The sequence below is a fragment of the Coffea eugenioides genome, chromosome 10 (assembly GCF_003713205.1).
Source record: "Coffea eugenioides isolate CCC68of chromosome 10, Ceug_1.0, whole genome shotgun sequence".
NCBI classification, from domain to species: domain Eukaryota; kingdom Viridiplantae; phylum Streptophyta; class Magnoliopsida; order Gentianales; family Rubiaceae; genus Coffea; species Coffea eugenioides.
The window spans coordinates 13,006,981-13,020,867 of NC_040044.1; positions in this window are offsets into that span (position 1 = coordinate 13,006,981).

The window sequence follows — 13,887 nt, forward strand, 5'->3', positions numbered from 1 at the left end:
TTTGAGAAGAAAAGTAGCATTAGCTTCTTGAATTTATATGGAAGTAACTAAAAAAAATTCTGAAGTTTGAATATTTTTAATAGACAAGTAATTTCAACTATCACGAGGAATCCAATTCAATATAGTGGTTTATGTGGCTTTTATTTGTCCATTTACTCCTTTTTCTTCTCCTCCTTGAGACAATGCTATCACAGATTTCCTTTCTTTCACGGATCGCTGTTTGAGACATTGGAGATTAGATTATTATTTCCATCTGATTCCTGCTGCAAGTTGCAACTCAAACTTCTGCTATTTCTAGACTAGGGCTGCAAACGAATCGAGCCGCTCGCGAGCGGCTCGAGTCAAGCTCGAGCTCAGAATATTAAGCTCGTTAGCTCACGAGCCGGCTCGCGAGCTTGGGTATATATATATATTTTTTATTTTTATTTTTATTTAATAATAAAATTATGTATATTATATATATTTTTTTATTTTTTATTTTCATAGTAAAATTACGTATATATCCTTAATATTTTATTATTTATTAAGAAAAAAATATTATTTTATTTATTTTTTAAAAAATAAAATAATTATTTTTTATTTTTTTTCGAGCTCGAGCTTGAAATTTGCCGGCTCGTCGAGCTCGAGCTTGGTAAAATTTAGTCGAGGCTCGGCTCGATTAGCTCAAAGCTCGACTCGGCTCGGCTCGTTTGCAGCCCTATTCTAGACATAACTCATCGTTGTGTATTTTAGCTAGTGGTATTATGAAAAAGAGACAATTACAGAAACCACCTCTGAGGTTTGTCATAGTTGCCAGGAGCTCCATTGAGGTTTAAGAAATTACTCTCATTTCCCTTCTTTTAATAGTTTAAGTAACAAAGTAGGCCCAGAAAGATGATGTAGGACAGATTTTGATTCAAATATTCTCGAATATCCCTTTCCTAATTTAACCAGACTTTTTTCTCTATAACCTCTTTCAAACTTGCTAGTGCTATTTTATACTATCAACGATCCTTTAAACTCTATCTCGCCTCTATCTTAGAAATTTTATTACAGTCTGAACCAATTATTTGACAAGTCTAGTAGTTAATTTTTGACCAATAAAAATATTTCAAATAAAAGTGAAACTCACTAAATCTATATTAAATATAAGGATTAATCCTCTATATACTGGCAGCGTATCTACTATAAGGTTTAGATGCATGATTAGTAATCTAAATTTGAATACGAAATCAAAATTTTGCATATGTATCATGTGCACTCAGTCAAAATAATATATGTATTGTCAATGTATATAAGATTTATTTTATATGTAATTCAAATAAGATTGCGAAGTGTTAAAAAAATTTGCAGCTTTCTTACATAGCCAAGGAGTTCCTATCCCGAATCTCATCCACCACTCAACAACAATTAGAACCCAACACACGCTTACCACATTAACCCCAATCCAACTCATCAAAATCTTAATATCCTAAATGCACCCATCCTATGCCTAGGGCTAGTGTCTCACGAATCTATTTTTTTGCTTGCACCTAAAAAAAATAAAAGAGAGGGATTAAGTGAGTTCACTAATACTAAAGAACCAAATCACAAAACTAATTTTTGATCTAGGTTTCATGCTAAGCAATTTATTTAGGTGATTCATGGTCTCTGTATCAAATAGACGTAGGTTGTATTTCATCTTTTTTTTTGGCATGAAAATTTGATTGTTTACCTATCTCAAATTATTTGTTTTTGAAGTCTTGAGATTGAGTTGGTCATTGGTTCTTGTGGATAAGAAATTTTTTTATTTAATTTTTATAAATAGATTTAAGTGTTTTATGAGAGATATTAAAGTGTTTAGTTGTTAAGGTTGAGGCCCAAGAATTAGAAACCTTGGCTGCAAATCTCCCTTTCTTTCTCTCCATTTATTAAATTCCACCCTTCACCTGCAAAAATAAAATAAAATAAAGAATTAAATTTACACTACCATGGGAAGTAAGTGTAATTCCTAAAATTACAAAGGAGTTGCCTGCAATTATTAAAAACTTGAAGGGAAATTTCTGAAATTATCCCAAAAATAAAAAGAAATCTTTTACTATAGGATTAGGATATTTAGTAAGAGAAAAGTCATTGACAGCTTTTTTCAGAAAATTTGAAGATTGCTCTAATAGTTTAATAAGGCTATTCTTTAGAGTTTGGAACAATTTTCCAGCACCCATTATACACAGATGTTTGTTTAATTGCACGGTCTGCCCATTTGTGGTGCTGGTGAGAATAAGCCATGTTTAGGGTCAAAGAAACCTCCTCTCAGGTTTTGGTCAAATATCACTTAGTTCTCCCAATGTTTCAAATTCTCTCTTCGCTCCTCTCAAATTGACATTTTGTTAACAATGTCAAGCCCTTTGAGAAAAAGTAATATTAGAAAAAGCATATTGAAGGGGAGAGAGTATTTTAGTGCTCTTAATACCCTTAGACTGTCCAAAAAATATAAAAATTTCAGAAATCAAGGGAAAAAGTGTTCAATTAAAAATAGTTTGAATGTAAGAGGGTGAAAGTGTGAAAAGGAGAAAATTTTGCTGCAATGAGCATCTAATAGATTGTTGGAAGGCAACGGCTACTTGGAGATGTTGTAGTAGTAATAAAAGGCAAAAAGAACTAAAGTATATAGGCAAATTGAAAGGAAATTGGTAGAAGAAAATGGAGGGCACTCATACTAATCATCATCATCGTTAAGTATCAAGAATCATAAGGCTACTTTAAAATTTTCAGAAAGCAAAAAAAAAAAAAAAGGATAAACTCTATTTCAATTGTTCAAAATGCAACTACTTCCTGCGGTATGAAGGAAATCAAAGAGAAGAATGAAACTAATTCTACAGTGAAGAAAGGAAAGCATATGCAAGAAACCAACATTCTAATTCAATAAAATGCAATTATCACCATCTTGTTCATCATCAATCTTGTATTCTTAGTGATTTATGTTTTCATTCAAATCTTTAAAGTAATTGGTTGAAGTAGAACTAAGAATGTAGAATTTGCCAAACTGTTTTGAGCCTTACTGGTCATACATGAAAGATAAGTTGGATATAACTGTTAAGTTATATCAAAATGAGGTGAAACTGCTCTTTATTGAGTAATGATTACTAAGATTTGTTGCATTATTGTTACACCAAAAAGTTATTGAACAGTCACAAATCAAGAACATAGAGCACCATGTATAAGGAGACCAATACTCTACTGCTATACTAGTTGGAAAACAGCAGAGCATACAAGACAAAGAAAGCTAAGAATTCTGGTTTCAACTTGCCATTATAGGTGGCTAAAAACACGTTTGAAACATAATACTAATAAGCCATGGAGTTTCTAATAATGTCAATAGCAGCAATAGACACAGTAACATTGCCTAAATTGTAATTCCCAAGCAAAAAAAAAAAAAAAAAACACCACCTTAGAGTAGTTCAAAGATGGGGGAAATACAAATGAGTACTTGGTATCAGCTATCCATTGTACTTAACAAAAGCATATAGCAATCCATATATATTCAAAACACCATCTAGAAATGGTTATCTAGATAGTGAGGCTTGCAATATTAAGAACTATACATGGTCAGTTCTACTAGAATACACAAAAATCTATTTATATTGCTTCTTTTTTCATTGAGAAGATGGACTAGATCTGCATAATTAGAACCACTTACTTAAACTGCTACTATCATTGTGAGATCCCATAGTTGTAGTAGTAGAAACTCCCATTTCTTTCAGTTTGAGATGCATCATCATTGGGAGTAATTGTAGATACAGTGACTGTTGGAGTTTGTTGTGGATTACCAGCTTTATTTGGTCTTCTTCTCCTATTATTGTTGGCAGTAATGGTTCCAATTCCAACAAAAGGTCTTCCTCTCTAATAGCATTATACAAAATCTATAAGTGAATTGTTCATAACCAAAAAACAGTACAGGATTTTTGTGTAGCTAATTTCTGATATCATATACCTTTTTGGCACTAGTACTAGTATTAGTAGTTTGATTAACTTGAACATTAGTTCCATTAGCTTGATTTTGAGTGCTTATGTTACTACTTTGATTTGATACAACCACATGTACATTTCCTTGTGCATGATCCTAGCAAATCATGATACAAAGAAGTTCATTTATAAGGTATTAAATACAAAAAATGCTGTAATGTGAGATTGAAATTTTACCCATCTTATATTGGCAATACCCTTTCCTGGTCTTCCTCTTTGACTGACCACCTAAATTGACAATACAAACATAGATGCATAAATATATGAATCCTAGCGACAAATATGCAAGCCATAAATCAAAGATGCTACCTGATTAGCAGAAGTGGAGTTGTCTTTTTTTTTTCAACAGTAGGAGCTCCTTGACAAGTTCTCCTATTATGTCAAAATGCACCACACTTAGAGCACCAGAAGATGATTGATTGCTTGTGTTGAGATGAAGGAATTCCTTCATCAAGTGCTTTTCTTCTATTTCTCCTTGGTCTACCAACTCTTCTTTTGAGTGGCGGTAAAACTATTTTGGGTGTCACTTCCTTTATAGGAGGCCGCCTATTCACATGTAGAATTGGGTTCATCATTGATACATAAGTCTTTAGATATTGATCTCTTGAAAAAGCTGCATGACAATAACTTTCCAGTTTCTCCCTTCTATAAACTGCTTCTAGTGCAGCATGTTTTCAAGGAAGGCCAATCAATTAGAAAGCTTCACACTCACACGCCTTCTCATCCAACTTAATTATGTAGGACTTATCCATATCAACTACTTCAAATGTCTTCTAACTAGCCATTGTAAGCTCACATCTTCTTGATCGGCTTGCAATTTCCTTCAACTTAGCAATATTTGTAGGAGTAACAACAGATATCAATGTGCATCCTTTTGATACTTCTTATGCAGTTTCTTCATGAGTTTTTCCCTTAGTCCTTTAGTTAGAGCCAGTATATTCCTTCCTTTAAGTTCACCAACCTATGCATTGAAAGATTGAAATTATCGGTGCATGATCACACTTAATTTCAATTGAAAATGCATGTCTTGCCCAAGTAGACTTGGGAATGTTTGCTAAGTATCTCCAAACTTCTAAGCTAATATCTTTTATCCTCTCCATAGCCTCATTGTGTCTATAAGATTATAGCTTTTTGCTGCTTGCAAAAAATATGTCTTCAGAAGCAATCCTAGAAATTTCATTTTGAACTTGCTATAGATATGCCAATCATAATATCTTACATTAGCTTGTGGCATTTGTTCCTTAGAAGCAAGATTAAGACCCTGTACAAATGTATGCATAAATAGTCATAAATAATAAACAATCTTAGACTGTATGGAACATTATGAAGACTAATTAGATGAAAGATTGAAACAAGTAACATACCTCCTGCCTATCACTCATGAAGGTGAGTGGAATGTTAGCAGGAAATGGGCCAAATAACTCCTGAAAATAATAAAAGAATCAACTCCATGTGTCCTTGATTTCATGGTCAACAATAGCAAAAGCTAATGGAAACAAACTATTGTTTCCATCAAGAGCAACAAAATTCAACAGAATACCCCTAAATGTACCTTTAAAATGGCATCTATCAAAGTGAATAAATGGACTGTAACCTGCAAGGAATCCATCCTTTGTTCCTTTAAATTTAAATCTAGGCTCCACAAGAAGGTTGGGCTTATCATAGTAAATTTTCATGATTCTACCTAGGTTATTAATCATCAAAAGTTTAGCATATTTTGGCAACTTTTCATGTGCTTCACAGTGTGACCCTTCTTTTTTCTACCTCTTCCAAAGCTACTATCCTTTATCATTTTTGTGAGAACCCAAAAATTTTCACATTTTCTCAGCATTATTTTATTTCTTTGCCTGCATTTTATACTTTTCTTGGAAATATTAAAATTTCTATGCATTTTTACAAGCAAGTATAGTTTTAAAATCATTTTCCTAGTATGAGTTAGTGTACGTTAATTTGAAGTGCGTTATAGACGTGGGATCTACTAGTGCGATATAATTTTGGTGACTAAGTGATTTTTGTGCTAAGTGTTATTATTATACAAGGTGCTAGAGGATAATTAGAGGTTTGTTATATGATGTAACCATTGGAAGCCAAAGGATTAGAGAAAACACTAGAAGGGCCAAGTGTTGCAAACCCATTAGAGGTTGGATTTTGACCTAACTTACACCTTTACTAAAAACCAATTTTTGACCCAATTTTCTTCCATTTTTCTTAGTCTTGGCCGACCCATTTGAGGAGCAAAACAAGAAAGGAAAGTTCTTCATTTTCTAGTCTCAATTCTTGCTCAAATCTTGAGTTTCAACCACCCAAATCACAAACTACACCATACAAGTGCTCAACTAGGAAGTTTAAAGGTTTTGGTGGAGTTGTTTTGGAGGAGAAAAGTCTAAGCTACCATTTTCTTGAGTTTCCAAGGTATTTTGCCAAGAACTTCCTCTTTACTTCAATTAATTGCTAATTTGTGGTTTAAAGTTGTAGTTTTGGGTAGGTTATGAGCATATTTCATAGTTGGAAGTATTATTATAGAAATTTCAGTTTTAGGGTTTTTCACCTCCCCTGTTCTGATCGGTTTTGTTTGACTAGGTTAGAGGCCGAATTAGGCTTAGTACAAAACATGAAAGTTGTAGATAATGATGTTTTATAGTTGTCTACAAAATTTCAGCTCAATCAGAGCAACGTAGCTTGTAAAAAGACCGAAATACCCTGACTGCCCTAGGTGAATCCAGTGATCCGTTTTGGATATTTCACCAATCTGGTCATGTCTTTTCACCATGATATGTACTGAACTAGTATTTAGCCAAAACACGAAAGTTGTAGCCCTCTGTATTAGCTTCAAAACGGTATAAATTTCACCCCAATCCGATATGTGTAGCCTCGGTTGTGTCCGTTACGCAAAACAACATCAAATCTGTCTTTTATTTCTTGACTCAACCTTCATTTCCGCACATGTTCCTAGCTTGATTTTGTACTTGTATGACTTGGAGCCTATGGAATGGCTATTGAAATGAGATGATTTTGTGTGTGACTTTGGGATTGATTGAGGAAAAGAATGAAGCCATAAATGGCTGGAAAATAGGTAAATACAAAGGGCGTGCTGCCCAAATTTACGCTCGAGAACTAGGTCGATATACTTGCGACTTGAGTAAGATTTGAGAGCGAATACCACGTGAACCATCTAGGGTATTTACGTCTTCTTTTATTGAGGTATATAAGTTAGAATTCGGCCGAAACTTGTACCCTTGAAAAAATGAAATTTTCGACTAATAGAAATACGTTTTCTTTGTCACTTCGACTCAAATGGAGATTTTAAAGTTTTACGAGTGAGCATAAGTTTTACATTATTTATGTCCTTTGGTTTAAATGTACTCTTTTCACTACCAAAACCATATTTATACTTTATACTAGTACGTATTCGAATTTTCTTTGAATCATTTAAATCATTGGTGGTTGAAGCATAATGTGTTCTTTTGATTATATTAGGGTTCCTTGGTGATTGATAGTGTTATCCGGAAGGATATTTTAGACGTTATTTTGCGTAAATAGGTGAGTGTTCCTTGTTTGTTATATTTTCATTGACTATGTGGCTTGTTCTTGATTATATGACTTGTTATGAACGAATGATAACATGTTAAATGTTTTCAATGATTGCTTAAAATGAGTTTTCTAGGCGAGTGTGTACTTTATCGCACTCGACCTAAATGAATGTGAAATTTTCAATGATTAAATAATTAAATGCTAGTTGCGGATGAATGTAAGCCGTTTGGCTGAACTGGGCCCTTGCCCTTCGTTGCCAGTCGACTCGAGCCAGAAGCAGATTCGGTCGGGCGATTTGGTGACCCTGGGTGAACGTTTGGTATACTCGAGTATTACCTTGTAGTCTGGTGGAGCCTGGCCAACGTCCAGGAGGGGGTGAAATGAAATGAATGAACGAATGTCAATGTAAATGAAGGGTTTTACTTATCAAAATGCATTTTCAAACGAATGGAGGAATAAGGACGTGAAAGGAGAATGAATAAATGAGTGAATGGCTCCATGTGAGTACATATCCTTTTAATGAATGTTATTATTGCTTTATATTGTCATGTTTCTGGAATTACTTGCTATCTATGGTTAATGCATTGAACTCATTGTTTGTTTATGTGTCTGGAATCTCACTGGGCTTTTAACTCATTCCGTTAGTTTTGTTTTTCTTACAGGGGATGCGAGCAAGGGCGAGAGACTTGTATAGAATAGTATAGCCTAGTCCTTTTGAAGTTATTTTTTGCAATTGTACTCACTCTAGTGCTTGGTTAGGGTTGAAAGTATTGGGAACCTAAAGCTTTGTACATTTGGGATTGTGTTACTTTTGAGATAGAAATGAATGTAAGTAAGCGTTTCAAGTTTGGAAATTGGTTTTGTTTTACTTTTTCTCAAGGTTTTGTCTTATTTTATCTGAATAGAGTGATCGAGTCCTGGCGAGAGTTGGGCAGGCGGTCCGCCGAACCCTTTGGTTCGCCTTAGGCGAAGGTGGGGCTGTCACAATCTTTATAGCCTCGTTGTAGTCTGTATGATCATAGCTTTTTGCTACTTGCCAAAAATATCTCTTTAGAAGCAATCCTAGAAATTTCATTTTGAATTTGCTATAGATGTGTCAATCATAATAGCTTGCATTATCTTGTGGCATTTGTTCCTTATAAGCAAGATTAAGACCTTGTACAAATATTTGCATAAATAGTCATAAATAATAAACAAGCATTAAACTGTATGAAACATTATGAAGACTAATTAGATGAAAGATTGAAACAAGTAACATATCTCCTGCCTATCACTCATGAAGGTGAGTGGAATGTTAGTAGGAAATGGGCCAAATAACTACTGAAAATAATAAAAGAACCAGCTCCATGTGTCCTTGTTTTCATACTCAACAACAACATTGTTTCCATCAAGAGCAACAGCAGTCAACAGAATACCCCCAAATGCACCTTTAAAATGGCATTCATCAAAGTGAATAAATAAGCTGCAACCTGCAAGGAATCTATCCTTTGTGCCTCAAAACTTTTGAACAATCTCAAAAATTTAGACTCCATAAGAAGGTTGGGCCTGTCATAGCAAATTTTCATGATGCTACTTGGGTTATTAATCATCAAAAGCTTAGCATATTTTGGCAATTTTCCATGTGCCTCATACTGTGATCCTTCTATCTCTTCAAAGGCTTTCTTTATTGCCTTGTAGATTTGCATTTTACTTGGCTACACTCCATGCTTCATCATTTTAACAATAACTTCCTTGTTTGTCATCTCTGGGTGGTCTCTCATCACATAAATTAGTTTCTTTACAATCCAATCAAGAGTTGCATTTGAGTTCTTCCTATTCATGACACATACATGCTTAGGTGTATACGTTTTAATCATGAAAATAGTTGTATTAGCAATTAGGGATGCATGAATCCTCCAGTTACCACCCTGAGCACCATATTTGGCAGTATACCTACTCTTTTCATTTTTTAACCTCATTAGTAGCAATCCTTTCTAAATTGCATAGTCTTTCAAGCCTGCCCTAAATGCATCCACATTGGTAGAAAGTATCCTTTTTCAAATTTATTGTTTTGGACTTCATGACTGCTCTAATAGGATCCACTTCTTTTTCAATTTTTGATTCAAGCACAACAAGGCCATCTTTATTCTTCTCATAATTAGACAAGTTAATTTCACCCTCATCATTGGAAGAAATTGACACCCTATCTTCATTTATGACATCTTCCAAGTCACTATATATATTATCCTTCCAAGAGTCATTAGACCTAGAATCATAAATCTCATCATTAGCCTCAATGTATTCCACATGAATAGGAGCTTTTTTGATTTCTAAGTTTTCTGTGCATTCTTAGTTTGGTTGTTTTCTACGGTATTCTCCTCTGTTGTAGGAATAATTTCCAGGTGTGGCACATACAAGTTGACAACAAGATCCTTTTCATGGAGTTTGAATATAACAAAGACTGATTTGTTTGTAGTAATGTTCATAAAGCATGTTGTCCTAGGAATCCCACACTTCATGTGCAAAAGTATATTCAAATTTCCAGGCAAGTCATTCATTTCCTTGTCAGTAATATCATTGAATAGGTCAATATATTGCAAATTCCTTGGATCTACATTAGAAGTTCTAACTTTGTTTCCCATGCAATGAACTACAATATCATATGCAACAATTCTTCTCATTCTACATGTCAATGTGTGATGTGAGCATGCGAGATGTTCAAGGTAATCCAATGTGGGTTCTCGTGAATAAGGTCACTAGAGCAAGAGCTATGACACTTAAAGGAGCATTTCGAGCTCCAGTGTGGGCTGTCAGACTAAAATGAAGTGTCAAGATCCATTGAAGGGCTTAAGCATGTTGAAACAATCTTTATTAATCTCATCTATGTTGATCAAACTCCATTGGATCCTAAGATTCGTATATCCAGTTGCAGTTCATAGGTTCACATCAAGGGCTTACAAATGAAGCGGATCAAGTTTTCTGCTTTGGAGTCATTTTTAGCTTAGTTTCTCCAGCTTAGTTCGGTCGTTTATTTCAAGAATAAATTGGGCTAACTTGCATGCAAGTTGGATCCACATAGTTGCTTGTTTAATTGAGTCGAATGAGACTTTTAGGTTAGGAGAATAAATTGGCCAGTTTATGTCTAAGTTGGGCCTTAATTAATTCATTAGTCCGGTTAGTTAAGAGTTTAAATCTTGACCCATTTAGATTTGTAAGTTGGGTATAAATAGCCGAATTTTAGAAGCATTATAGATGACTTTGAGAATTTTCTAATATTTAGTTTCTTGAGTGAAACAATTCTTTTGGCTTGTGAAAGATACTTTTGAACATCTTAAGAATGGTTTCTAAGGTGCTCATTGACTTATATTATAGACGATTTTGAGAAATTGCTAACATTCAATTTCTCGAGTGAAACAATTCTTTTGACTTGTGAAAGATACTTTTGAACATCTTAAGAATGGTTTCTAAGGTGCTCATTGACTTATCCATCAAGCAGTCACCTTGATTGTGGCGTCATCTACCAATCTTGATATTCTTGTGTGGTCTAAGTTTGTCTAGATTTTCGCTATTCAAACGTTGATACCATCCGATTCTAGATCCAGGACTTGCGTGTTATGGGTTCCGTCTGAAATAGGGCGTAGAACGTATCAATGTGTTTCCAAGAAAAGTTTCAATCAGCTGTTGTAAGAATTACATTTTGGAATATTGCAAATAGTATACCATGTGTATAATTATTCATCAGCACAATAAAAGGTTTACATATGCATCATACTTTTAATTCATTGTAATCATCATTTCTTCATTCATCCATTTATATCCTGAGCTATACACATTGTAAGTCAACGTATATGATGTTCAAAGCAAAACTCAAGTTACAAAACAAAATTTTCTCCACAAGCTGTATAAAGGAATAATACTAGCTTTTATGATCCTAAGCAGATTCTTTATCAAGAACTTACTCCATACTTATGTATTGCAGCTTTTTGCATCACTAAACAGTCATTGAATCGCTGACATAAATAACATAATCATCAAACATCTATCATCAAATCACATATATTATTCGGCATTCAATATCAAAAATACTTACTAAAACGCTAGTTAAATTGTAAAATTAGTTATCAAGTCCAACAAAATACAAAAATAAAAGGACAACATAGGTATTATGGCCTGATCATCAAGAATACCTCACAATCAACAAAGGCTCCTTCATCAGAACATAAAAATTACATCAATCTCTCATTTTTATGTAACTATTTTGATATTGAACTTCGGATCATCTCCTATTAAGTACTAGATGATCATTTAAAGCTCCAGTCAGGATTTTTACTTGTTCTGCAGTTTTGTTTTGAGAATCATGCCTTCATTTCAAACTTATGGAATCCTTTTACCTCTGCTCCAAGTTCTCGTATTGTTCATTACAGAAGAGAGAACAGAAACGAGAAAAAAAGGATGGTTCTACATCATAGAAACAAGAGTCCTTTTATAGTTAGTATTTCATCTAACAAAAGAATTGTGTGCCTTTGAAACTTTGTCAGAGATAATTCCGTGCCTTTGCTGGTATAGAAGAAAAGTGGCACCAAATTGTTTCTCGGGCTTTTTGTTATTACATGCTAATAGTTTTGTCTAATTTTTTTGCTTATTAGCAGAATAAATAATTGCTAGAAGAATTGAGGATATTATTGACAATTGATCCCTTATAATAGCGACATATGGTTCCACAATCACTTCAGGGGAGCTGAGAAAAATTTTGAAAACATTGGAGGAGTTAAATGATATTTTGTGAAACCTTAGGAGAGGTTTCTGAAATTGTTCTTTTTATGTATGTGTATTCTAGACAGTGCATTATAGAATTTTATCAAGTTTTAGCGAGGCAAAAACTATAAATATAGAGGAGATTTTTAAAAATTTGTTATTGTTATTATAGAAGAAGAACTTATTTTTCTAACACTTCAAGGTGAAGACCGCTCCCTCCCTCTTTTGTGGTGGCAATGGTGAGAGTTACTTGAAAAGAAAAAGATGATATTTAGTAAATGAGTTTGAGCATTAGGGATGGATAGCGAAATTGATATTACCAGTACAGATTATTTGATAGATCACTATGAGAATTGTTAAATATGAATGAAAATATTAAATTTTGCCCTATCATTGCACACTTGTTACTTAGGTTTCAAAATCACTAAATTATTGATTGAATGAAACCTCATTTTGGTTCCAAACCAAACATGTAAGAAGAATGACGAAAGCCTATACCCGAGGTGAAATTTGTCATTCCACTTGGATTCCGAAAATCCGAAATACGCACCCAACACCTTCTAGAAATAAACAAAATATGTGTGGCAACATAAGAAAGCTTATCTTTTAGCTAGCCAAAATCTTTCCAAATTTCTATTTTCACTGGCATACCTTTTAAAAATTGTAATTTCACCTTAAAACTTTTGTCTTCTTTCAGCTATTTACCTAAAACCATATCTCTTAAAAATATAAGAAATTAGACTAAAATTTTGAGTACCTATGACAGACTAAATGTTTGCCTACATAGTAAAGGCTACAAAGAATTGATGATTTTTATGCTATTTTAAATACATGCTAGTGGAATATTTGTTTACTTTAGAACAATTTGGTGACTAGATACATAAGAACCTGAAAAAAGATTACGATTCCTCTCATTAGAGCCCCTTTTGAAAAGTTTATCCGAGTTTAACCCCAGACGCAATCATATTCAAATTCTATGCTCTTGCTTTGACAAATACACTCTTTGCTAGCCTTAAGAAACTGGGCATGAGTGAAAATTTTCTAAGTATCATCTGTTTAATTGGAAAAGTCAATGGGCTTGACTGTAGGATAAAAAAAGAAAAAAAAAAGTTCAATGAACTTTGCTCATAGAGACATTTTGTTTAAGATATTAATTAAGCAAATCAAAGTTTAAGATACTTATTACAAGAGTAATCATTATTATGATTGCAAATTTTATAAATAATATTAGTTCTTGAAATAATGAGTATTTTTTTAAAAGAGGTTTTGAACCCAAAACCTCCTATTTACAATCATATTAATTTTGGTTAATTAACATGTATATTAAGTTTAACATCTAAATATACAGATGTATGGGCTAGGGACAATGTTGCTGAAACTTAACTAATTTTAAATTTGGGCTTACCCAAGTCATATTTTTAAAAAGTTTAGCCCATAAATTATAGGGCTAGATGGAGTGAGATCGGGCCTGTAAAAGCATTATTGACAGCCATAATTCTTTTCCTAAAGCTTATTCAAGTTTAACACCTGGCGTTCAAATTCTATTTACTTGCCTTTTGTCTTCCTTTGTCTTAAATTATATAAAAGTGTCGTACTTTTACGCTGCGAAAGTCAATGAATTCGATTGTAGAAGAAAAGAAA